This window comes from Delphinapterus leucas, chromosome 17, assembly GCF_059928025.1.
Source record: "Delphinapterus leucas isolate spDelLeu-1000000601 "Yukka" chromosome 17, BTC_Dleu_Yukka2, whole genome shotgun sequence".
Lineage (NCBI taxonomy): Eukaryota > Metazoa > Chordata > Mammalia > Artiodactyla > Monodontidae > Delphinapterus > Delphinapterus leucas.
In genome coordinates, this window is record NC_143145.1 from 38,511,701 (window position 1) to 38,538,947 (window position 27,247).

The following is a 27,247-nucleotide window of genomic DNA, read 5'->3' on the forward strand; positions in this document are numbered from 1 at the left end:
TTTCCGAGACGGATTTTCGGACTCACGACGCCGCCCAGGGCGGCTCTGACTTTCGCAGGGCAAGGGAAAGACACTAGTTCTGACACCCGCTCAGGGAGTTCGCGGCGGTCCGGTGATCAGCTCAGATTCTAGCAGATTCCAAGGCCTCGGATGTTGTCCCTGCGGGAGAGGCAAGAGAGGTTTCTCAGGGACCCCATTTGGAAAGACTCTCCCACTCCCCACGACTTACGCCTCATCTCACCCAGCTTTTGAAGCCCTATCGGGAATGGATCCCTGGGCGGGCTGTGCTCTCCTTAGGCCTGAGAGCGGGAAGATGCGCGTCGCGAGGCGCGCGAATAGCGCGGGAGCCCTCCGGGGTCTGGGGGCCTGAGGACCACCCGCCGCCTCCAGCCGTGCCATCCCTGGCCCAGCCACCTCCGGGGTCGGGCTGGGCGAGATAGCCTCAGGGGCCCGAGGCCGGCCGAACGTCTTGGGCTTTTCCCCAGGGGCGGGGGGAGGAGGAGGGGGAGGGGAGGTGGGGAGGAGGGCGTGTGGAGCCCAAAGACGCCCTCCTGGTGCCCGCGCCCCTCACTCAGCTTCGTTCCGCCGGAGGCCTCGGCGGGCGCCCTTCCAGCCACCAGCTTGCGCTGCACCGAGTCACCGGGAAAAAGGAGCTACCTGTGAAGGCCGAAGACCGGGTCGGAGGGTTAGCTACGTGGCCAAAGCCAGGGTGGGCATGCCTGGGGGCAGCCCCTGCCGTGAGCCCGGGTCCCGTCCGAGTTTGGCTTTCCCGGGGGAGGTCGTCGGCCGCCGCCGCGGCAAGGCCCACACGAGGCCGCCCGGCGGTCCGTCAGCCCCTCGCGAGCAGGAGAGCGGCCCTGCGCCTTCACCCGCCCTGAGTCCCGAGAGGTCTCGGGGCGGCAGGCGGCAGCAGCGGCGGGCGGGCTCCGGCACGTGCTGGACGAGGGCTCCCAGGGTGCGCGAGGGAACGACTCGCTTTCGCCTTCAGTGCCCCAGGGAAGCAGATCTACCGCTGTTGGCCTCGCCAGAGAGAGCCAAGTCACTCCCTATGCTCCCGCGACAAAGGACAGCTTCCAGCTCACGGTGCGCTTCGAACGGAGCCCACTGGTGTCAATGACTAGGAAGACCGGGTTTACAAGAGGTTTCCGCTGCCGAGGACAAGACCCAGGCGCCTCCCAGGAGGAGAGCCCTGCGGATGGTGCTCCTCTGGGGCAGTTCCACCTAGGCAGCGTGGGACTGGCCCAGCCCTCGGGCTGCGCCAAGAGCATCCTCAGAAAAGACTGCAAACCTATTTTTATTTGGTTTTCACTTAAAACAAAACAAAACAAAAAACTACGTGCGAATTCTTAACCATTGGGAAAATTCTAACGAAAATCTTGATTTCCAGTGAGCTCCTTTTCCTACGCGGCAGTGAGCTGGCTGGAGCCGAGCAGCTCTGCTCTGTTGTCTGCGGTGTGTTTTTAAAATGCCGGGCCTTGGATTGCCTTGGAGTTTCCATTTTTAGATGCAGAGGTCGTTTCTCTGGGACTGTGGAATCGGTCCAGAGTTACCGTCGTCAGATGTGGTCCAGCAGCATCAGCAACTTCTGGAACCTGTTAGAAATGCAGATTCTCTGGTCCCATCTGCTGGGTCAGACACTGTAGGAGTGGGGCCCGACGATCTGTGTTTGAACAAGCCCTCCAGGTGATTCGGATGCACGCTAAAGTTTGAGAACCACTCAAACTTTAGTTTGACCTAGATCAAACTAAAGTTTGACCTAGATAAAATTGACTTTTGGGGGGCAATCGCCTGTGTGCGCGATTAGTCTTTCCGGCTCTCTCCCTCCCTTATTCCCTCCTTCCCTTCTTTCCTTTCTCTCCACTGAATGCCCGTGTAAATGTCTGGCCTAGGGCAGCTCATTCACTCATTCGCTCATTCATTCATTCCCTCATTCATCTGACTTTTTCGGAGGCACCTCCCGAGTCCTTGGAGACAGTGCTGAGATAATGCCCAGGTGCATGCAGGAGAGCAAGGAAGAGAAAGCGGTACGGATGCCTTCCCCTTTCATGGTCAGTTTTTTCTTTTTGTTATTATTATAATCTAATACTGGATTTGATGTGATTTCAGGGAATATCCCTGCTAGGACCAAACAGGAGCAACGCACCCCATTTTAAAGTTCCTGACTGCGACCGCCTTCTTCGCCCAGGTTGATGTTATTCTCTTCCTGTTTTCATCACATGCTAGGGACTCTGTGTCTACTCAATACACTTCCACACACACCTTGACATACACAGCCCGCACCTTACCTGCCCTCCCTGCACTGAGTCAGAGTGCTCGGTGCCAGGGGTGTGGGAGTGTCACAATCGGCGGGCGGGATGTGTTTGGACCCGGGCTCAAAGTCTCTGAGCCCTTGGATTTCCCTGAGGCTGCATAGGGAGATCTTCGGACACCTGAAACTGACACGCACGTTTGCTCAGGGCCTCTGCTGCGCGCTGGCTCCCATCTTGCATCCAGCTGTCCGGAACTGACCAGGTTCCCGAGGTCAGGTGTACCCAGACGTTAGCGTTGTGATCCTCAACCTGCGGATTTGTCACGTTAGGATTGGGTTAAATCCCCTTAACTGTCACTTGGTTGTACAAAATCTGTTGTTCCCCCTCACAGAGTGAAAACTCCGAATGAAGACTCGCACTTTCTAGTTTTCTTATACCAAATCAGCCTCCCTTAAGCTTTCACTTTGCACTTTCTCTTTAGAACCTTGACTCGAACTTCTGTCCCCAGCCAGGCAAAGAGCTGCCTCCACTGGACCATTTGCTTCCCACCGAGATTTTCTCATTGTAGGACAGTGAGAACGGTGGAAGGCGCTGCCTCTTAAGCAGTGGCGAGATGCTTAAATATTGGGACTAACTGGAAGCCTCTTGTCTTCTATTTGCAGTCAAAAGAAAAGTTTCATTTTAGTGTGCCACTGCAGGGAAGCCACTGAACATGCACGCAAACAAAAATGAATTTTCATGTTACCCTAGTCATAAATTGTCTAAGAGTACTCAGCTCCACTTTGACAAAGAGTTGCCACTTTAGTATGACCTTTCCTTATGGGGATTTTCAAAATATAAAATGTATAATGGTCAGGAACATGATAATCTCTTTACAACCTGTGATCATATTTCTTAACAGGATTTTGCTTTCCAGTGCAGATGGTTTGACATAGTAACATTCAAAGCAGCCAGCACTTAAGAAATGCCAAGGCCAGTATTTGAATGCAGATACAAGTTTTAACAAAGGAAAATGTATATCCCTGTAGCTGTTTGCCTGTGAATATTCCCCAGAACATTAATACACTATTCTTGAATCTAAGCCAAGTCATCAAACGCTCTAAAAAGTCTGTGAGGTGCCAATTCATAAGGCACATAGGATTCCTTGTCACCAAATATTTTTGAGTGTCTACTATGTACCAGGTACTAGACAACTGTTTTATTGTTTGAGACCCTGAACTTTCATCCTGACTTGGGGTGGGGCCAAGGGCAAGGAAGGTGGGATTTTAAGGTTGGTTTCCTCTGGTTTTGTTAAATTGTTAACGTATTTGTACTTAATAGCAATCTTTAAAACATTTACTGAACTTTCTCTTACATTTTAAAGTCATTTTTACAAGTCAAGGAGAGAAAGTCAGTGTTTGAGCAGCTCATTTATTGGAAAATGAAAGCCAGCACACAGGCTTAACTTTTGGCTTTCCAACTGGAAGACCTTAATGTCATGACGACATTTTACAATAATGTTATTTCCATCATGCCAGGTGATAATTTAGCTGTAGAGCCTTATGATTGGTGACCATAGCTCACTCAAGCCTGTTTTCACCTCCTGACTCTGTAAGGAGCCACAGAAAGAAAAACACCCTTCTTCCTCTGGCACCCTTGCTGGAGGGAGGGGTAAAAGAAGTGGCAGACAGCTAGGTTGGCTCCATCCTCATTGTTCCCTGGGAGAACTTGGAGCAGGACCAGCTCAGATCCAGTTTGCTTCAGGGAATCCAGGTCTTACAAGAAGTGATGAGCTCTTTATCTTTGCCTCTAAGCACAAAACACAGACAGCTTCAATGGATCTGGAGACAAACCGATGTGAGAAGCTGAAAGACCCCATTCTACTCTTCCGCTCTGCACTGTGTCACAGTGCCTGGTCACACTGCATGTCTTAGCCACATACTCCATTTTTACGGCGTTCAACGCTTCTTCCCACGTTCTCCCCCTCTACACCCTCCCCAGCCCATGCCTGGCAAGTGGACCTGCCTCCAGGAATCAGACTGGGTGGATGCTATGATGTCAGGACACCAGGCAGCCACGTTTCTAGCATGTTAGACCATGCCTGCCTTTTCCTTTCCCTGGGAAAGTACACAGAGTGCAAGTTGTCTCCCAGGCTGTGAGACACACATCCAAATGCCCTATGTGGTGGGCCCACCCAGGCCCAGGAGAGTGTGAAGGAGAACACGAGTGTGTCATATGGGTGTGTTCACCCATCCTGTTCCCCTCTGTCTCATCCTTGACCACATTCTCTTGACAGGCCATATGACCTGGGAATGACCTGTAATACATGAGGAGTGTTGGTTTGTAGAACGCTTGCAGAGCAAGGGAGCAATGGCAGAGTGGGACTTTAGACTTGTTAATTCATTTAACATGTATTTATTGAGGATGTTTAGTATGGTTGGCCCCGTGGCAGGTGCTAGGGATACAACAATGGATAAGGAGCTATAGTCTAGTGGGGAGATAAACAAGTAAATAGTCAATTATGATATAGTATGAATTAGAAAGCCTGGATCTAATGTACCTAGTTAATAGTTTATTATCTTGAATAAGTCATGCCACTGGTTGGAGCCTCAGTTTCTGAATCTGCAAATTAAGAATATTCTGAGGGTTAAATGACACGAATGCATATCAATGCAAAGTTATGATTTTTTCTTGCCCATTAACATAACCTCTTTAGCACAAAATTACTCTTGTCACCCCTTCAAGGATTTGGAGAGAAAACTGAGGGGAAGAAATTTGACCCAGTGTCTAGTATCTAGTTGTCAAGAGTACAAAAATTAAGTCACTGCAACAAGTATTTCTAGAGAAAAAGTCATCTGCCTTGACAGTAAGACTTTTATCAAGACTTATTTTTACTGTTGATACTAAAAAATAGGAATATTGTACTGGGCATTACTCTGGTAATGGTACTCTGTTGTTTTATTTTATCACAATTAGAGAATACATGGAGTAGATCTATGATGAACAGATTTTTTAGGCTTCAAAGCTATTATTTTGTATGTTACTCTTTTTTTTTTTTTTTGCGGTACGCGGGCCTCTCACTGTTGTGGCCTCTCCTGCTGCGGAGCACAGGCTCCGGACGCGCAGGCTCAGCGGCCATGGCGCACGGGCCCAGCCGCTCCGCGGCATGTGGGATCCTCCCGAACCAGGGCACGAACCCGTGTCCCCTGCATCGCAGGAGGCCTCTCAACCACTGCGCCACCAGGGAAGCCCCTGGATGTTACTCTTTAATGAAACAATGATGCAATTAATTTTGAGATGTCATTAACATCCCATGAGGTCTTACCGGGAAGGAGATTGTATCAGTTAGAATACAGTTGAGCTGTGAGTATCAGAAAATACAAAATAACATGGATTTAAACCACAGAGAAGTTATTTTATCTCTCACATAAACATAGGCAAGCCATAGTCAATATGGTGTCTAGCTCCTTGATTATCAGGTACTTGGGCTCCTTCTGTCTTATTGTTCCACCAACTTCAAGAAATGACTTTCACCTTACCGTCCAAGATGGCTGCATTCCAGCCAGCAGCGAGGGAGACATGCCCCCACTCTTTAAAGGAGATTCCAGAGAACCAGAGCGTAGTCACACAGCCATAACCAGCTGCAAGGGAAGTTGGGAAAAGTAGTCTTTACTCTGGGTGGCTGTATGCCTGGCTAAAGTTCAGGCTTCTATTATTAAAGAAGAAGGAGAGAATGGATATTGGGGGGATGACCAAGAGTCTCTGCCACAGAATGTCTTGATCTGATGCTTGATCCTTTATATTTGTAATCTTACATGTGTTGGCACCATAATCACTGTCACTGGTTCTGGATAACATTCCCTGTCCCCTTTGCTGCTTTCATGGTTTTAAGCACCACACACAGTGGCAGGATTATGCTTTGGAGCCCCTCAGCGTACTGCCACTACTTACTTACTCTTGGTTGTGGCTGCTGGTATGTGACTTTCTGCTTAGAGTGGGGAGGTGTGAACAAAGGTGGGTGAGGTTGGGAGACAAGTGGTGTTAGGAGCCTGCCTGGGGACATCGTGGGGAATACCACTGGTACCACATGGCAGCATTCCCTTTGTGGGCTGGGCCCTGGGTGTCAGGCAGGCCACGTGAGTGGGCGTTCTGCAGGAGTACTTCATTTTTTTCCCTTGGCACATGGGATGAGAAATGAGACAGAACACACTAGAGGAAAAGTGGAAGCCCTGGATTCCTCCTAGCCCTGTCACCATATAAAGCAGGCGTGGGGGGTAACTGTAGAAGTTAGGGTCTGCTTTTTTACAGCCCTGACAGCCCGAGGCTGCAGCAAAAATGTGCAGCTCAGGTTGCCCTGAGGGGCAGAGTCAAAACTACAAGCGGACCCTCACATAGCAGAGAAGGCCCTGCTCAGCTAGAGCCCAAGGACAATATCCAAAGATAAGTGTGGAAAGACTTAATTACCATTTAAAGTTGTCCTGGCCTGACCTCTCAGCCTGGTTAACTTTGCTTCTGGGCCTTATCCTCTGTTACTACAGGCTCTATTCACCCCTCCAAGCCTAGGAGGATACTTAGCAACAAACATGACTTTCTAGGTATAGAGAGAGGTGGGTGGGAAGGGCCTGTGTATCTCCATTCTCACTTGGGGTCCTCCTTCAGGATGCTGCTTGGCTACGAGCAATTCTGAGTATGGAGGTTACATGCACGGCGTTAATGCCAATGTGTGGGGAGGAGGATTCTTTCCCTGCAGAAACATCTGGAGTGACACTGAGGACATACTTACACACATTTACACGAGCCCTGGGGGATTCCCATGCCTGAGAGAACTGGCTAGATAGTTCCTATTACACATTTATTTCCTTGAAGGAGGTATTTTATATTCTACCCTGTAATTCAATTCCTTTGGCTCCCCACCCTGCTAAAAAGGAAAAAAACATACAGTCCAAACAATTTTTAAAACCAAGTTTTTTTTTCCTCCAAATAGTAAATGTGCATAATTCGTGCAGCTTTTATACACATCTGTAAGCTATGACTTGTTTATACCAGCTCTTACAATATTTTAAAAATAAAGGATAATGTTTTTCAGTCTGTATACAATAGCTTTTTCTTTTATCAACCCCCCACATACAAATGTACTTCCCCCCTTTAGGGTGTAACTACGTGTCTAAATAGTAATGTATACAATTGATATATAGGAAGGACATGCATGTTTTACAGCAAACATACCAAAAGGATGTATGATACTCATGCCGATTCCTTAAAATACAGTAACTAATAACCTGCAAAGTTAGAAAAGGCCACCTAAATTGGTTTGACCCTATTCTATGTACACGGGTTAAAGGATTTAGGATCACGGAATGAGAAAGTATTCTAGAGACAACATAATTCAGTCCTGTCATTTTACCTGTGTGGTCACAGAGGCTCAGGAGGAAAGTAATTTTCTCAAGCTGCTGACTTTTGCACAGCCCAGAGCTGGGACTACTGATTTCAGAAGGGGCTCTTTCTGTTATACCTCACAATCTCTAGGCTGAAGGTAGAATTTTCCTCCAGGAAAAGATGTTGATTTTATCCCAGCAGCCTGTTTTGCCATACCAATTCTACAAGTACCAGAACTCCAGCCTCAGCCATCCTCCAAGACTTAGCTTTTCAAAATGTGGTTGGAGGACCAGCAGCTTTGGCCTGACCTGGGGGCTGGTTAGAAATGCAGCCAGACCTACTGAATGAGAATCTGCATTGTAACAATTTTAACATTGTTTCCTTAGAGACCCATTTAATCATTTTCCTCTAATGCATTAAGAACCCTGGTCATATACTAGACTTTCTTTATAGGTGGATCTGGGTATCGAGATATTTAAAGCTGTCCCCTGGTGACTGGCCTTCATGGGTCCTTAAATTGGCTGTTTGAGAACAAGTGATCTAAAACGTTGTGTTGGAATAATTTAGAATAGGCAAACCTTGGAAACCAGCAAGGATTTCTCCCTGCTATCTGGTTTTTCTCAGAAAAACTCAAAAGCCAAATCACAAAAGCTGTTTTTCTACTGACTATATTTTCTGTCTTATTTCTTTCCCTTTCATTGGCGTCTCACTTGCTCCCGATTTGGGAAGGTAAACTCTGAGTCTCAAATGTCCTCTCCCACTTCCCCCTGTTAGTGAGGAGCTAAGTATCCCAGAGGCCTATTTATACCATCCTGAGATCCACTCATCAGAGTGATCTGGCTGCCTTATCTGATATTCCAATGATCAGCAGAATTGATTTGACTAATGTGGTTTGCTAAACGCAAGTCTCCACCTATGTCTTCATCCCTGAAGTTGTGATTTGGTCCCAGGGAACAACATTCCCAGAGCAAGTCGAGGCTAAGTCAGTTAATGAGCTCCGTTTTTCAGAGTAAAAGAAAGCACTTAACCATGGTTCCCAGCTCTGAACTTGTGGTGATTCCAGGAGAGGGGATCGTTGTATATACTAGCGTGTAATCTAGTTCAGTGTTATTGTTTTTGTTCTGAAGGGTTCCTCTCCTACGCGGCAATGATTTAGGGCAGGGCCAGTCAACAAATTTTTTTATACTTATAAAAGGTTTTTTACCAAAACCCACTGCCTCTCCTGGCTGTTCGCTGTTACCTCATTACAAGTGATGCTATCTGCTGAGTATCTGGGTTTACCACTGACCATAGCTGAGGCCTGGGCATTATTTGCTCAGATGATTTACTCCTCTTTTTTTTTTAAGTTAAATATGTGCAAGATGGATCAGGCTGGGGCAGGCTGGGGGTGAGGATGGTTATTCCACCAAGGACCATGTGGACTTTTTCAGCATCGTACTTCTTCCGTAAGGTAGACTTTAGGAGCTGTATGCTTGTGTTTTTGTTTTCTGACTTATTGTTCTCTATCCTACAATTGTCCTATTAATTTGATAGTATACGGTTTCAGCCAAACATTTGTTCCAAATTCTGCCAGATTAAGGGAAAGTTTCCAGACAAAACCCTTCCCAGGAACTCTCCTAAGTAAGTAGAACTTTATCCACCCAGCCCCTGCACTACCTCCTAAGGGGCCTTCAGAAGCTGAATGGGGCTCCTCGGTGGACCCCAGCTCAGCTCATTTTAAGATATGTCTCTCTGTGACCAGGCACATCCATGGGCAATTGTGAGACCAGCTCAGGGGCAGAAACACAGGTCAGAGAGAAGCAGCCGATTAGGAACCAGATCCGAGTGCTGGGAAATGAGTACAAAACTTGTGGCGTCAACTCCTTCTCTCCTGGGCTGAGCGTTTTCCTTCAGGCGCTGTGTAGGCCGATTCACCCCGTAAAGGCATTCACATTCCCCTCTAGTAGTCCGCTTTTGTAATGCCCTGGGGATTTGCATGAGTATAGAGGTCACTGTCTCTGACAATTAAGCTTTAAAGTTAATTCCCAAGATAAATAGAGCAAATTGACACCACTTTGGTTATAATTTTTCTTGCTTTCATACTCTAAAAGACAACTGTGAACCAGCTGCCAGGCTCGGTTCCTGGAAATTCAAGAAACATAGGCATTGTATTTTCTACCTCTCTAAATGAGGCAATTTAGGGCCGTCAGAAACAACAAAATCCATGTAAAAGTCTTAATTTTACAATGTTGTTTGCATTTCTGAGAGGACAGAGAACTTTTGTTTCTATTTTTTTAAAGAAAACTATATAAGTAGTGGTTTCTTTTTAAACTGGGATGATACAGCGTTGTAAACTTTTTAATTCAGACCTTGCAGCAGGAAAGCTGGGCTTACTTGTGAGCCGTATTATTCAGTAACACACTCTGCATGGAACAGGGAAAGTAAATAACTGAACACATACTTTATAATTACACGTGGAGGGAATTCAAAGCTGCAGTGGGGAGGGGAGTTTGGGGGCCTGGGGCGGCAGCTGCAATTTCTGACTTCTCCCCCATACGCTGAAAGAATGGGAGGGATCTAGAGGTCAGAAACCCCAGTCGTGAGGGGAGTTGGAGTGCACTGAACAGAAAATGAAGGTTCTGTCTCTCTGGGCCTCAGCTAGCAGGAAAATAATTAGGATTTATAGAATAAAACGTGTGCCTACTCAGGGACTCGGGACACCGCAAGATTTTAACAATTTTCCTGAGGAAAACGATTCCATTGTCAAATAAACTTGAGAAAGGTGTATACAAGATTCCCTACTGGACAATCAAAAGTCATGTTAGCACTGAGGGGTCCTACAGGAGAGATATCTGTTTAACCCTGCCTTCCCATCCCTATTTGATTTCTAAAGTTCCTTTCAGCTACAACTTTCTACAGTTTCTTGCTGACCAAGCACTTTCTGATTTCCAAACTAGTTCATTTGATGACAGGGAAAAAGGTGATAATTAATTCAGATGTTAAAGATTGGATTATACCACACTCAAAAAGTAGAGGGATTTAATTGTTCTCATTGTCAATGTAAACTGAGAGGCTGTCATAATTTAATTGTGGTAGCCTGATCTTTTAATTACCGTAGTTACTCATCAGCTCTGTGACCTGGGCATTCACTTAACCTCGGTTTCTCCAGTTCTGATCTTTGAATTAAAAACCTTTCCAGCTCTAAGACTTGTCCATGTGTGGGAGTATTGATTAGAGACTTTCAATAGTTCATCCAGCTGTTAAACCCTTCCCCACTCATTCTACCACATAATCTGTTCATTAGAAAAGTAATACCAGATACTGAAGTTGTTGGAAAACCAAAGATTAATGAGCACTTACTATGTGCCCAGACGCTGTTGTAAGAGTTTCACTTGTATTAGCCCCAAGACCAAACCACAGCAAGGCCCACTTCTCTGTAAGCCCAGGAACCTAGAAAGGACACATTTAACTAGTCAAATGTGGAACAAGTATAAAACATACTAGCTATTCCTGAGGGACCCACCAACCAATCACCCAATCCCCCAACCTTTTAAAAGGAGGCATGTAAGTGTATTGCAAAGCACAAGCATTGCAATTATCTCGCTTTTTATAGTTTCACAGGTGTGGCCTTTATGTGTTCAACCAGCTTTCTACAGGTTATTTGCAGTGTGCTATAAACCCAGGCATTGATAAGGCAGATCAAACATTTTCTCCTCATGAGGTGATAGCCCCATATTGCTTTAACTTTAGACCTCTCTCCAGGGTTCAGTGGACTATATCTGGGGAGGGATAGTCAGTATGTTTATAGACCATCCCTGAGGCAGGGCACACAACTGGAGCCACGGAATGCCATAGCAATTGTACAAATGTCATAGGATGCCAACGTGTTTTTAACATCCTGACTCATCTCTTCTGTTCTCAACTTCCCCAATCCTCCCAGTGCATACGGAAGTACCCTACAGACAAGCCTGTGTTAGTCAGGACTCTTATTTGCAAACGACAAAAACCTGACTCTAACTAGCTTAAGCAATAAAGGGCGTTTCCTGGTCCCTGTAACTGCAAAGTCCATGGGTTGAACAGCTTCAGGCACACCTAGATCCAGGAACTCAAGCCACATGATGAGAGCCTCTTTTCAATCTCTCTCTCTCTTTTTCTCTCTCCTACTCATGATGTAAAGCCTCATTCTCCTCTACTGCAGACAACTCCCATCATGAGGCCTGGGAAGATGGTCATTTGTATCTCCAGTTTACATAGTCCTTGTAAGTTTACAATCCCAGTGGAAGCAAGTGTGTTTTCCCTTGCACATCAGTAGCTTAAACTCTGGGACAAAACTGCCTAATTATATAGTCTGTCTCTGCCACCTAGAGACAGACTGTGTGATCTTAGACAAATTACTCTATACTTATCTCAGTTCCTTTATCTGTAAAGGGGAGATAACAGCATTACCTTATTGAATCGATATGAGGATTAAATGCATCTGAAGCATTTTAGAGCAGTTCCTGGCGCATGGTAAGTACTCAGTAAATGCCAGTATTAGGAGAAGACCTTCAATAGAAGAGATGGGTCAGCTGGTGCCATATGCTATCTCTGGAGAAATCGGTGTGGTAGGGGGAATGAAGTGATCTGATTGGCCAGACCTGAGTCACATTCCCACCCATGTGCACTGGGGAGGGCAGTACCCAAATCACATTGAGTCATGGAGAAGTCATTCCCAAAGTAAGGACTGTTGGGCAGACAAATGGCATTTGTCTACTACAGGGCCAACATCTGGTCTAAACCTGACCAGGACATGAAAGAAACAGGCAGCCTCAGCCCTGCCTTCCAGTGTGATTTGGAATGAAGTTGAAATATCAGCAGGAGCTCACACTCAGAGGCTGAGCCCGGGCCTTAATGTAGCCCCAAAGTGGAAGTGTCATCACCCTCACTCTCTAAGAACTGGGCCTATCTAGATGTCCTGATTTCAGCTCGATAGCTGCTTGCTTACCCAGCCTTGAAATTCTGGTTCTGTATATACCTGGGGCACACCATGAACTTCATTTTGCTTGGCCGTGGCCCTTAGACAGCCTGGTCTGGATTCTGGTCCAGTGACCCCTGTAGATCACCCACACTACTACCCACGGCTGCTGCCCGGATCCTCTCGGCACCTTGCCTTACCTACTGGTTTGGTCGATACTCGCTCACATGGGAATGTAATTTATTAGCCAGCTACAGAACTGGTACTGACCACACCTCAGCTTGCTGCATCCTGAGACACTGTGCCTTAGATATCCTGGGGTCAGTTTCCTCACGGTTTCACCTCTGTCCTCGAACTTCTTCCTGTGTTGCCCCAAATCCCAACACGTGTTGACCCCATTTTAACAAGATCAGGCTACACCTTACTTCTCAACAACCTTGCTCTTACAACTGTATTCACAATGTTATTTCTTCTCTGCTGGTCATTCCTTCAGGGCTGGCTCTTATTCAAAAACCTCTTCTCATGTCCCCATCCATATTACTGGGTAACATAATTTAAAAAATTTTCTCTTGAAAAGAGCATTATTTTTAGTGTCTTAGCCTAGGGCACTAATGTGGAGGCAACATGAGGTGCGTAAACTTGAGTCTCCATAAATGACATCCTGGGTAGGGTGGAAAGTTCCAGATTCACTATAGATGCATTAGCAGACAACTAGTTCTGTAGCTGGCTGATATATTACATTTCCATGTCAGTGAGTAGGTATTTATCTTACAATTAATGATTCCCCAAATATAAGAACTTCTAAGGAGCAGATAAAGGCAGCTGCAAATGTGATCTCGGAATAAATATCAAGAAAGGAAACACAAGCAGCCTGCAGAGTTCCAGCTGCTCTTCCCCCGGTGCTTATCAGCGTTCTTATGGTTAGGCACATTTTGAAGTTGGAAGGCACATTTCCAACAGCTCTTGCCCTTGTACATGGTTCTTGAAATCTTACAGACATTCTGGTTCCTATCAAAATAGTAGTCACCATCACCAAAATTATTCATTTCCTCCTCATCCTCTGTTCTCCCTCTGGCCCCTCTTTGGCATCTGCGTCCTCCATCCTGATGCTCAAGATGACAAATCCTAATTATGGGGAGTCTGTGACACGACATACTTCAATACGAGCTGCGTGGAGCCAAAGTTAGCCTGTGATTTATGTGATCATTCTATTCACTGGGGCAAGCAAGGCTTTCTTAATCCCATACCTTTAATCCTCTCCTCCTCCAGGCCAGTCACATTTCCATCTTATTGTTGCAGCTGCAGTGAGTTTCTTGAAACAAAACTGCAGTTTTCCAGGGATGGTAATTCCATCTTCCTGAGCTGATTCAAAGATTAAACAGAGTGCTTTAGAGACTGCATTCTCAGCAAGCAGCAAGGGCAATCAAAAAGTGGTGTTTGGGCCAACAACAATACAAATTTCATATGGAAAGGAGAACTGAAAAAAAACTCCTTAAAATTAGAGGCATTTGAATGAGTTTAGATTCTTGACATTGAATGCTATGGGGGCTGCCTTCTATAGCGTAAATTGCTAAGGATTTTATATCACTATTTCCTCAAAACCTGGGTCCCTCAGATAAATGAATGAGTGAAGCATACAGTACAGTTCTGCTGCCAATCTGCTCAATGATCTCGAGAAAGCCCATGAATTTTTTGCAGAATATTCGTGTATTGCTCTTTAAATTTTCAAAAAGTGTCTTTTTATGCCTTGTGATACTGCAGGTCTGGATGTTTTATTTTGTAGTTTTTAACTGAAAGATAAATGACTACTAACCTTAAGCCTGCCAGAAAAATTAGGATTATTGAGCCAAAAGATGGATTAAAAACTTTGTCTTAGGGATTGTCAGGAGAGCTATGGCAGCCTGGTGCACAGGGAGAGATGGCAATCAGAATCTGATGGATGGTGGTCTTTGAAGAGCACCCACTCTGTCCAGCCAATCTGACCTTCTTGTGGCTACCCTGGAGAAGGTTTGGAAACTTTGGAAGCTTTGGCAACATGATTCTCATTGCAGGACAACCTACCAGTGGACTCTAGCTTTGAAAAATTGGTACAAGTAGTTTCTCTCCTGGTCTCTTTCCTTGTCCCTCTCCACTGTATCAAAACTGGAGGATTCGGGCTTCCCTGGTGGCGCAGTGGTTGAGAGTCTGCCTGCCGATGCAGGGGACGCGGGTTCGTGCCCCGGTCCGGGAAGATCCCACATGCCGCAGAGCGGCTGGGCCCGTGAGCCATGGCCGCTGAGCCTGCGCTTCTGGAGCCTGTGCTCCGCAATGGGAGAGGCCACAACAGTGAGAGGCCCTCGTACCACAAAAAAAACAAACAAAAAAAAAACTGGAGGATTTTGTCCTCTTCCTTCTGATTGGCATCACACTGTGTCACCCACCAGCAACAATCATGAGGCATTTTGTGGCCACAGGGCTCAGCCGTTGGAGGAAACCATCACAGATTCTACTCTCCTATGGGAAAAGAAAGCTGGGTTCACCCCCATTCCCCTGAACTCTTGCAGCCTCTCACTACACCTACCGCTTTCTACAGACCTCACTTCTAATGCTGACTTTCCCTCTTTTTAGTCATTTGACCTTGAGCCAGTAAATTAAACTCTTTCTTCCTCTTTTCTAGCTTTTACAAGGACAGTTGTCTACATAGTATGATTTAAAGTTCTCATTCCCAAATATAAACCCTACCTCCATGCCCAAAATTCAGTCTATAATGATTCATTCCTTTGTCTATCTCCACCCCCTGCCCCCCTTTTTTTTAAAACAGAATCCTGGGAAGGAATCCATTGGCTCCTGAATAGGTTGATGAAAGATGAAAATAGTGGCTTCATGAGCCACCTGGGCTTTTGGAAGGGGAGAAAAGTATGCATAAAAGAAGCAAGGATCCCCAAGAAATAAAACTGTACTAACGTCACAACTCTACCCAGGGCTGCCTGCTTACACAACCTTGTCATTTCTTTTTCCTGTGTACATAAAGCCTTTATATAACCAGATAGGGTACGCAGAAATTCAATTTAGCAGAGAAACAGAAGCAGATAATGTTTGTTTATTGACAATGGAAGCAATCAGCCTTTGTTCACAAACAGACAAGGGTTCTCCCTGCTGTCCAAACTGCAGTCTGAGGAGGCAAGGTGCGAGGCCTGCCAAGCGAGGGGAACACTCTCCTCAGAGTTTTCAGGGGCAACAAAAGCATCCTTGTCTTCATGCTTCCCTGCTTTCTTGACATGAGCTCTCTGGGCCCTCCAACCTCCATGAGCCCCATAAGAAAGCGTGACAAATCTTTCAGGGTACCATGGATGGTTTTAGTGCTAGGGTTTTTCTTTTTTCTTATATCATGAATCTAAACAACTTCCAAAAGGAAGAAAGGAAAAGGAAAAAGAACTGGCTAGCTCAACATAAAACCATTGACATGCCTCTAGATTCTCTTCCATCACTGTCAGCGTATGCACGTGAGTTTCTGCAAAGCTGTAATCTGTGTATACATAGTTTCATGTTCTGCTTTTTTCACTTAACTTTATTCCACATATGCATTTCCATGACTTGGCTGGTACTCCAAACTTAAAATTTTTAATGGCTATACGTACTCCCCTTTTTATTTTTTAATTTTTTTTTTGCGGTACGCGGGCCTCTCACTGTTGTGGCCTCTCCCGTTGCAGAGCACAGGCTCTGGACGCGCAGGCTCAGCGGCCATGGCTCACGGGCCCAGCCGCTCCGTGGCATGTGGGATCTTCCCAGACTTGGGCACGAACCTGTGTCCCCTGCATCGGCAGGCGGACTCTCAACCACTGCGCCACCAGGGAAGCGCAGTATTCCCCTTTTTAAAAAAGAATCCTGGGAAGGAATCCATTGGTCCCTGAATAGGTTGTTCACAGATCTAGGCTGCATGACCATTCATTCTCCTACCATGGGACTCTAGGTAGTTTCAGCTCACGGAGAATCAATCTTGGTCTGAGGAAATGTCCCTGGGGTTTCTTGGGCCATTTTCTCAAGTAGTGCTAGGTTTCAGGCTTATTTGTTTGTTTCTATGATTTCTTCTGTCACCGTTCTCATTTTATGTTTGCATGAGGATGTTATTTCTAGATGTGGTTGCTTTAAAAAATATATTCATCTTCACCAGCTATCAGTGCATTTGTTGAAATGCAATCAAGAACCACTTTAAAAAGCAAACAAGTGTTGCCACCTGTTGATGCAAAATTCATTACACTTGTTTCACTTGGGCCCTGCTGAAGATCAGCATGCCAGGAAGAGAAAATTTATTATAACTCCCACAAACTTAATCCCCAGACTTATTAACATAATATTTGCATTTTTTTCTGTTCTTTTTGTTATGTTAGACCTTCTCCTCTCATGGGTCATTGATTGTAAGCTAGTATAAATTTTGCTTCATTACAATTTGTATTGGATATATTTAAAACTTTTCCATTTGATCAAGGCTCCACATTTTTTTTTAATTTAAAAGTTCCAAACATCAAACATTTTGAAAACCCATGGATAGTATGTATCCTAGTGCTCTAAATGAAGTGATGTCAGCAAACAGCCAGAGTTTGTCAATCCTCAGCGGAACCAATTTTCGCTAGTTCAAAGATGAAAAATAGCTTCCATATTTCATAGAAAGAGTTCCACTGATAAACATAATAGAGGAACAGTTACTTTCCTTCAGACTTTAAAAGCAAATGAGTATGTGTGCATTAAGAAAATAGGCAAACAGCACGCACTTTGAAAAACCATAATTTACAGAAATCAAAGAGCAAGAACCAAGGTTCACAATAGTTTGTAACCAATACGTTATAGAATACTATTCCTCTAAAATATTCAGCTAAATAATACATTCTAATCACAGCCCTCTCTCAGCAACCAGCAATGCCTTGTATATAATAGAAGCTCAATAAATGATTCCTGAATCACTTCTTATTCATTTCTTGATTTGTTAGTTCACTCATTCATTCATTCATTCATTCATTCAATAATTATTGAGCTCTTACTGTGTACCAGGTTCAGAACTATGTACTTGGGAATAACAAGATGAATAAAACACAGTCTCTGTCCTATCTATCTAATGTGGAAATTAGAAAAGTACCAGTTATGAAGTATTTGATTGTAGGGAATAGAAAATAGACTAATTGTGGCTCAAACATTACAAATGTTTGTATCATCTCACTTAACAAGAAGGCTAGAGGTAGGTGGTTCCAGGGATGATTCTGTGACTCAGTGAAGGCTAAGGACCTGGGTTATTTTTGTGTTTCTGCTCTATAAACCTTAGAAGTTGCATTTTCCTCCCCAGCCTTGTCACTGTTGGTAGCAAGATGACTGTCAGAGTGTCTGGATTTTCAATCTACATTCAGAGCAAAAAGAAGGGAGAAAGAGCAATACCAGCAAGTTCTCCAAGTTCTCTTCTTTTGTCTGACTTTTTTTTGTTTTTTAAATCAGGAAGCAAATTCTGTCCCAGAAGTACCCAGCAGACTCACGCTTATGTGTTATTGGCCAGACCCCTAACTGCAAGGGAGACCTTCCAACCTCTATAGTGGGAGAGAGAAAGGGAGAAGGGGTTTAGAAAGGTCTCCTGGCTACCCAGCTAAGGATGTCTCCTGCCATAGGAACCTGGTGTCATGTGAAGTGCCGCCAGGCCCTCAGAGGCTGTGGTAACTTGAAGAGTCAAAATTCAACATATCCCTTCATTCAGTAAAAATTTATTTGAGGATTTTCTTTGGGCTGGATCCCAAAGACATAGCTGTGAATAAGACAGACAAACTCCTTGAAGAATTTAAAGTCTAGGAGGAAAAAAGACGGTAAACAAATAACTGCGATAAATATAAGTTATCATCATCGGATACTAACGACCCCACTAGCATTTAACCCCAAATCCAATCTTGCCAGGCCCCACTGAGCCAGGAAGGACCTTACCAACTTGATATAGGTGGGACTCTTTTCATCTAATACAGCCACCCATCCGCTCAAGCCACTGACCCATTTCAAGAGTGTATTTCAAACACAAGGATTACAATCAGGCCTTTTTGCAATTTCACAGGTATGCTCTCTGCAGGCTTTTTGCATTCAACTGGCACCTCCCAGCTGTTGACACTGTATTAGGGACCCAGGCACTGACAAGGTGGATAAGTTCTTCGAGCGAAGTTGTTGCCCTTTGCTGTTCTAACTTCAGCCTCTTGCCCTGTCTCTCCATCGACCGGAGGATGTGGGCTGGCAGTGAGCATGGCTGCAGGCCAGCGCAGGAGTAGAGGGGGCTTGCTCAGTGTACACTGGTGACACTTGGACAAACTGGAGCTGATGGAAAAATCAGAGCGCAAAGCTTCAGCCCTGGGAAACACCGTCGATGGACTTCGCCAGGCCCAAACAACGGCTGGGCCACTTGTGGCAACATAAAAGGCTGACATCCTGGCCGTGAGTAATGTGCTCTTGGCAGCTGTTAAAAGGGGCCTATAACCCCACTGGCTCCCGGACCCAGCCGGACAGGCCAGGTGCAGGCTGACAGGAGAGCTGTGTTGATTCTAAAGGCCAGAGATGTTATTTTGAGGTTTGACTGTTTATGTCTCATTACTGCTAATTTCCATGAGTTTGCAGGCCTCAGTGTGTCAGCCCCACCTCTGGTGGAGAAATCCATCTACACATGAAGGCTATTCACTAACCTATCCCCATCCCCCAAGTTTTTGTTTGGTGACAATCTCTTCTGGGAATATGATCTTCGTGTGGAGGTTTCTCAAGAAATTTGGGTTTGTGGGTCCCTCTGCCCTGAAGTCTCTCACTGGGTACGAGCAGGGCTGGCCTGGGACACATTTAAACGTTTACCTTCTACCCTCCCCTTAGAGTGCTTGTGACTATTAAGACAGTGGCCTGTGCAAATACATAAAAAGTGTTAGCTTCCTCTTCCATGGCTAGAAAATTCAAAGGAAAAGGATCAGATCAACAAGACAAAGAATATGCAACATGCAGGACTAAATTTGACAAGAAATGTGCAGGAGACAAAGGGCTCGCCTCCCCTGGGCACTTCTGGTACATTCCCCATGCTGCCCTTTGACCGTATGGGCCCTCATCCCACATCGTCCCTTCCTGGCCCCTGGTTGTAACTCTTCTGACAAAGGCATGTTTTGGGTTTTTATTATGGAAAGTTTTAAACATATACAAAGGAAATCGAATAGTATAATGAACGCTCCTGTACCCATTCCATGCTGCTATTTCTAGATTATGTATACCTCTCCTCTCCCTCCCCACTCCGTTCTTATTTTTTTCACAGATTTTAAAGTAAACTTTATATACATTAAAATGCACAGCTCTTAGCTGCACAAGTTTGACAAATGGATACACCACCCATGTAACTTATACCCTATCACAATATAGAATTTCCAGGTCCCCAGAAGTTCCCTCATGTACCTTTCCAGTCAATCCCCCCAGACAGCCATTGTTCTGATTTTTTTTCTTAAACCTCAGTGTTGTTTTTTTTTTTTTTGGCCTGTTTTAGAACTGACAAAGATTTTTCTTATCTGTGTCCTATCTCTGACCTCTGCTCTCAGTTTCCTAAGACAGGAGCCAGCTTATCTGCTGAGACAATACACCTCTATCTACTGGTAGGTGCCAATGGATGGATATGTTGAGGCTCTCAAGTCTAGTCATTTCACAGAGGTCTTTGTTGATATAGGTATTATACCCAAAGGATCCTTCTTCCAAGGTGAGGGCTGTGGCCAGCTCGGTTGGAGGAGACCACTCTTATTCCCCCGGGTGTGTTGTGTGTGAAGCTAGCCAGGGAGGGATACAGGATTTCTACTGTATACTGAAACTGTACAAATATACTGATACACAGGCACATCTTGCTTGAGAGATCTTTGCTTATGAGAGAAAGATCTTTCTACTTCCTCCCATCATTACCAGGGCTTATTCTCACTGTTGTGGGCCCATCTGCCTGAGCCAAGCTCCCCTGACCCTTTCTTCTGCTTGGCTGTAACACTGCTATTCCCTCTTTCTCTGAGATGGGTCCTGACATGGCTGACAGGCACCAGGCTCCTCCTCATTTTCCAGCTGTAACCGAGGGACGGGTTTGAACATTGGAGAATGCCACCAACACAAAATTTAGATTTTTTTTTCTATAGTTGATATTCAGGTGTTTTCTCTGAGGTAAGATAGCTACCTTTTAATGACGTTCCTGGTCTGATAGTGAAACTGTGCCTCAGCTGAGCATCTGTTCTGTGCCAGGCTCTCAATCAGCTTCTAAGATAAGTTATCAGTAAAATGGTACCCCAAATAGCTGGCTCTGTAAGTTGCTCAGTAGGGCTTTGGCCCTTCAGATGAACTAGGGCTTGCTTCACTGGGGAGAATTGATAACATTGCTATCATTATAACTATAATATGTTGAGCACCCACTGTGGCCAGGTGCTTTATATACTTTATCTCTACTAGGGCTTTTGGAGGAATCCATTTTAGTCTTTAGAGGAGAAGAAGGGAACACCATTTATGGTATTTAAATGTTATACCTGGCATCTCAGCCTATGATCTAAGTACTGTTATTATCCTCTCTTTACAGATGGTGAAACAGAAGATTAAATGAGTTAATACAGTAAGGTCCTTAAAACAGAGTCTGACCCATATAAAGCACTATATAAACATTTCTTATATTATTACTAGGTAACTAACTCACTCAAGTTTGCATAGCTAGTAAGGAGCAAAGAAGGGGCCTTGAATAGGTGGTCCTTCCTCTACCCCACTACTCCAGGGATGGTTTCTGAGGCCTTGGACCCAGAAGATATGGTACTAAACTTGAGCTCAGTTCCTGGTATTTGGCAAGGGGCTGGTGGGATCTGGGATCTACAATGGGATAGGAGAGGTTTCTCTCAAGATGAATACGGAGGCTGCCTCTGGATTCTGCTCCCTGGGAAGAAATTTGCATGCTGTCCTCTTAAAAAAGGCTTTGTTGGTACATCTGCCGGTTGCTTAGAGTCCTGGTCAATTAGATGGCTGTTAATCACAGATGTATCCAAGGCATTACCCACAGGAAATCCAACTAATATAAATATTTATTAAGTGCCTTTTATGTGCTGAGGCAATTAAATAGGTTCTCAGAAACGTGTGCATTTTGGCAGGTCTCTGAAATAATCTTTACCGTGACCTCGATGCCCTGGCTTCCATCTATTTTCTGACTTCACCTTTTTTTCGTCTCTGGTTTGCTCACTGTGTTCCAGCTACACTGGCCATCTTCGTATTCCACTGAAACAGCAAGCTTATGTCCATCTCAGGACCTGTGCAGATGCTCTTCTCAGTCTGGAAATCTCCTCTCCCAGATCTGCTTGTGGCTGGCTCCTTCCCTTCCCTCAGGTCTCAGCTCCAGAATCCCCATCCTGAGAGGCCTAACTAATGTAGAGCCACTCCCATCTCCCTCTGCTTTTTTTTTTTTTTTTTTTTTTTTTAAATTACATTGCTTTGTTTATTTCCCACCTAGTACTCATCCCAAACTGAAATTACTTTACTATTACTTAGGAAGCTGGCTGGCCGGGGGCATATTTAATGCTGAATCCTCAGTGCCTGGAACAGTGATCTCAGTTAGTATTTGTCACATGCATGGTGGTTAATAATTGTGCATTCCACTTGGATAATGCTTTGCTGCCACTCATAGCCATGTGGTCCTCCCAACAACCAGAGGGGACAGGGAAGGCCATTGTACTTACCTTACAGAAAGAGAAACTGAGTCTCAGTTATGGACACTGACTCTAGACATGGTGCTTGTTCCTTATTTTCCCTTTTAAATTTTTTGCATCCTTCCCTGTATGTCCAGCTCTAGGCTGGAAGCTAAAGTTTTAACATTTACTTTATTTGAGGGAAGCTTGCCCTCTGGAGCTTGTGCAGGCTTGTGCCACAGCAGGGAAATCAAAAGTATATTTGAAACAGCAAATGAAGACTCTGCAGAGCTTCCAGCAGGAGACGTTGAATCTGCTGCTCCTTTGTAGATCTTTGAAACGGGAAGAATTTTCTTCTACCTTTAATGGTTTCTGGAAAAGCTATCTTAAAATAGAAGGAGTAAAATGGTCCTTTAATCCTTGATTTCTGTCACTGGAAAAGGCAGTATGAGATAACACTGGGGCATTGGGAGTTGGGGAGGACTGCTCCTTGTAGAGGAACTGAATGTGTCTATGTGGAGGTGGGGATGTTTTCTCTCTGAGTGGTGGGTGCCCTGTGTGACAGAATGATGACTATCTCCTACCTGGGGACATTTAAAATAAGACTCAGTTTTTAAAATTACACACACACACACACACACACACACACACACATACACAATCAGCGATGATTATTATTTGCATTTCAAAAGGATTTCTCTGATGATAAAATAATTATTTTATTGATAATATCCAGATAACTTTTGAGTATTTTAGATACTGTGTCAGGCACTTTTACATAGAGTCTCTTATTCAGTGCGCACAAACCTCCTTTGAGGTGAGTGTTTTATCTACACTATTCAGAGGAGAAACTAAAACTCAAAGAGAGGGTTTAAGGACCTTGCCTAAAGTTACACAGTAAGTGGCAGATTAATTGGGAACTAAATCCAATGTTCTTCTAAAAATATGGTCCTAAATAGGTAATTGTCCTACAACACACAAAATACGATTCCATTTAATGAAAAATGTATTCCCCTTCAATGTTTCAGCACTTTTTCCTTCAATCAACCACTATTTATTGCCCTGTGTCACACACAGGTCTTTCAGGCACATACTCAGCGTAACAGCGTGTTTAGCTCTTACATGCCCTGGAGCGCACAGTGCTGGCTCAAACATCCTGTTTTGAGGACCCATGTTTAGAAATCTGTTCCACTTAAAGAGAGATGAGGACAGTTTGAAAGAACTAAAAACAACTTGGTACAATTAACATGTCAATAGCAGCGGCATGAAGTGCAAGGTTGAGTAATTTGGGCCTGTGTGAACAAACAATTGAAATAATTCAAGCTCCTTGCTTTGTGAGTGGGGTGTGTGTGTGTGTGTGTACATGCATGCACAGAAGCCTACCTTACAAGCATCTGTTTTTGAATTGGCATTAACAGAGCAATCAATCACCAACATAATTTTCACCTTAATTTATTGGATTTCCATAGGAATACTTGGATAGAAAGAAACTGAAGAACGGTAGAATTTCAACACAGTTCCAGGCTGATGAATCCAGCCTCAGTATTTTTTTTTTTTTTTTTTTTTTTTTTTTGTGGAACGCGGGCCTCTCACTGCTGTGGCCTCTCCCGTGGCAGAGCACAGGCTCCGGACGCGCAGGCTCAGCGGCCATGGCTCACGGGCCCAGCCGCTCCGCGGCACGTGGGATCTTCCCGGACCGGGGCACGAGCCCGTGTCCCCTGCATCGGCAGGCGGACTCTCAACCACTGCGCCACCAGGGAAACCCCAGCCTCAGTACTTTTGAGCTAAGGACAGAGAGGCTGAAAGAAACTCAAGGTCTTTCAGTAAAGAAAGGCCCCAGCTAACAGCTTGTGGCTGCCAACAACGATGACTGTGGAAGACTCTGTGCTCATTCCTGGACTTCTGTTTGCTCCTAAGCAGAGATATTTGCTTGTGACTGATTGGAAGATTCTTTTCCTCAGGTTCAGTAGCACTGCAATGTGGAAAGGGATTTAGTTTAATGCCTGAGTGGGGCACCATGGTGCAACAGGCTTGAACGCTGAAATTCCTACGTGAATAGCTCCTTCCCCGGCATCTCCTGGGCGGCGCTCAGACACACGCAGACACCTTGTCCCGAGGAGCCTGGATGAAGGCCAGAAGTTGCGCACAGCATGTGTGGGTGTTGAATCAACATACCTGGTTATGACTCTCCAGGGACTCTTTGAAGGTTATGCAACTCCAGCTAAGAGGATGGGCTTTCCTTACTAGCTTTACACACTGGATTAACTTTTTTAAAAACAAACAACAGTTTCTCTACTCTCTTTTTAAGACGTTTTTATGTCTTTGTTTCTGGCTAAGTAGTGTTTAGGGAAGGGAGAAATAATTCTATTAGGCATAATAATGTTTTTTCTAATTTTCATGGGCAAGACACTTAACTGGTGGAATATGAAAGAAGCATAAGGCAATTAAACATATTGTTGCATATTTTATTTATTTATTTATTTTTGGCTGAGTTGGGTCTTTGTTGCTGCGCATGGGCTTTCTCGAGTTGTGGCGAGCAGGGCCTACTCTTCGTTGTGGTGCGTGGGCTTCTCATTGCGGTGGCTTCTCTTGTTGCGGAGCACGGGCTCTAGGTGTGCAGGCTTCAGTAGTTGTGGCGTGTGGGCTCAGTAGCGGTGGTGCACGGGCTTAGTTGCTCCGCAGCATGTGGAATCTTCCCGGACCAGGGATCAAACCCATGTCCACTGCATTGGCAGGTGGATTCTTATCCACTGTGCCACCAGGGGAGTCCCTAGTGTTGCATATTTTAAAAAGAAAACTCATTTCTTTTCAAAATACAAGAGCTACTTCTGTTTAATGACTGTTTTTTGTTTTGTTTTTTTTTTTGCATTGACTTGACACCAAAAGTTTTATTAATTTCGTTTAGGAAATAGTCAAAACTGTTTCTTAGGGTCACATAGCCTTAGTTAGCTGAATGAAGTTTTTACCATTTATTATGTTGCAGGTGGGTTGAGATTCTTCTTTTCCCCTGGTCTCGTAGTTCCATATAGAAGGCTTTCCTTAAAGTAACATTCCCAGTCTCTCTCTAGCCCTCTACCTCTGGTTTGTTTGGGCATAAGAACTGGGCCTTCATGGCTCAGCCCCTTTGGACTTCACTTACCTCTTGGCCCAGCTGTCTGCAGAAAACATGTCCTCTGGTCTGCTCCCCACGTAGTATAGTTGCAGGGCACCATCCATCCTTGAGAGGAAAGCCTTTGGTTTTCCAGCTCTTCCTGTGACCAGGCAGATAAGTTTAATTTGGGGCAACATGTGAGTCCACTGTGGTCACAGATGTAAAGCCACATCCTCTAATCCAGCCTTAGTAGGAATCAAGGAAAGAGTTTTGATTTTCAACTAACTCTTGTGTCTCTCAGTCGGTTTTAAACTCTGGAGGGGAAAAAGGGGCTTAGTTCTCTAAAACCTCAACAGATATGATGTTATATAGGCAAATTCCCAGCTAATGTTTTTCTATAACCTATCTTTTTGGAGTAGGAGTAATTTTTTGGTCAATATTTCAAGGTTAGATAGTGCAACTATAAACTATAAGAAATATGAATCATTTAGGATTAAACTTCATTTTCATTTTTTATTTTATTAGTTTTCATTTAAAAATAGTTGCCCTTTGGGGGGCTTCCCTGGTGGCGCAGTGGTAGAGAGTCCGCCTGCCGATGCAGGGAACACGGGTTCGTGCCCCGGTCTGGGAAGAACCCACATGCCGCGGAGCGGCTAGGCCCGTGAGCCATGGCCGCTGAGCCTGCGCGTCCGGAGCCTGTGCTCCGCAACGGGAGAGGCCACAACAGTGAGAGGCCCCCATACCGCAAAAACAAAAAACAAAATAACTTGCCCTTTGAACATAATTTGGAAAAGGGAAAAAAGTAGGATAAATACTCTTATAAGACCAACACTCAAAATATACCGAAACCAATGTTTTGGTATATTTCATTTAAGAATATTTTCTATGAGTAATATACCCTTGTAGCTGCCTTAGTCATTTTGTAAGGGAGGCTGCTGATATATTATTGATCACCCCAAGGGCAGAATCTTGACTTAACAGTTAGCTGTGGTCCATCTAATTTGTCTATAATTAGAGAGCTTCTTTAACTTAGAACTTCAGGATGACAACAAAGTAATTTGTTGAGATGGACCAAACCCACTCTTTTTTTTTTTTAATTGTTTTTGGAGTATAGTTGATTTACAATGTTGTGTTACTTTCTGCTGTACAGCAAAGTGAATCAGTTATACATATATCCACTATTTTTTAGATTCTTTTCCCATATAGGCCATTACAGAGTATTGAGTAGAGTTCCCTGTGCTATACAGTAGGTCCTTATTAGTTATCTATTTTATATATAGTAGTGTGTATATGTCAGTCCCAATCTCCCAATTTATCCCTCCACCTCCGTTACCCCTGGTAACCATAAGTTTGTTTTCTACATCTGTGACTCTTATTTCTGCAAGCCCACTCTTAGTAAAGAGAATTGGAGTTCACTTACAAGATTACATGCAACAAACTACAAAAAATTGAAGAGTGTCATATAACTCCAGTCCCTAGTTCTTCCTCACCAAGGATGTCATAACTTTCTCCAGTGTGTGCTCCCTCCAGCAGTCTGCAAAACTGCTGGTTGCCTGCTGCCTTGCTGTGTGTGGGCATCATCAGGAGCCTGGCGGTGCTTCTGAAACAGGAAGGGGACAGGACACAGTCATCAAAAGAAGGAAGAGGGGGACACAACCACTGAGAAAAACAGTATACAGACAAAAACTGGTTAGAACCAACTAGGCCCAAGATGGTGGAAAATTCGACTTCCGGCAGACTTTGAGCCTCATTATATGCTCATTATAATACATTAGCGTATGCTAAATGACATACCCACTGGCGCCATGACAGACACCATGACAGTTCCGAGGCCAACCATAAAAGACCAAAAAGTGGTCAGTGGCCCAATTCCTGGAAATCCCCACCTCTTCCCTAAAATAGTTAGAATATTCCTTCCATTGGTTAGTATGAAATTACCCAGCCCATAAAAACTAACAACCCCATACTCTGG

At 44.7% G+C, this 27,247-nt stretch overlaps 1 pseudogene; it reads left to right on the plus strand.

The window, feature by feature from the left end:
* The first annotated feature begins 709 nt into the window (after positions 1-709).
* LOC149746939 (uncharacterized) lies at positions 710-26,844 on the plus strand (annotated as a pseudogene).
* The last annotated feature ends 403 nt before the right edge of the window (positions 26,845-27,247 follow it).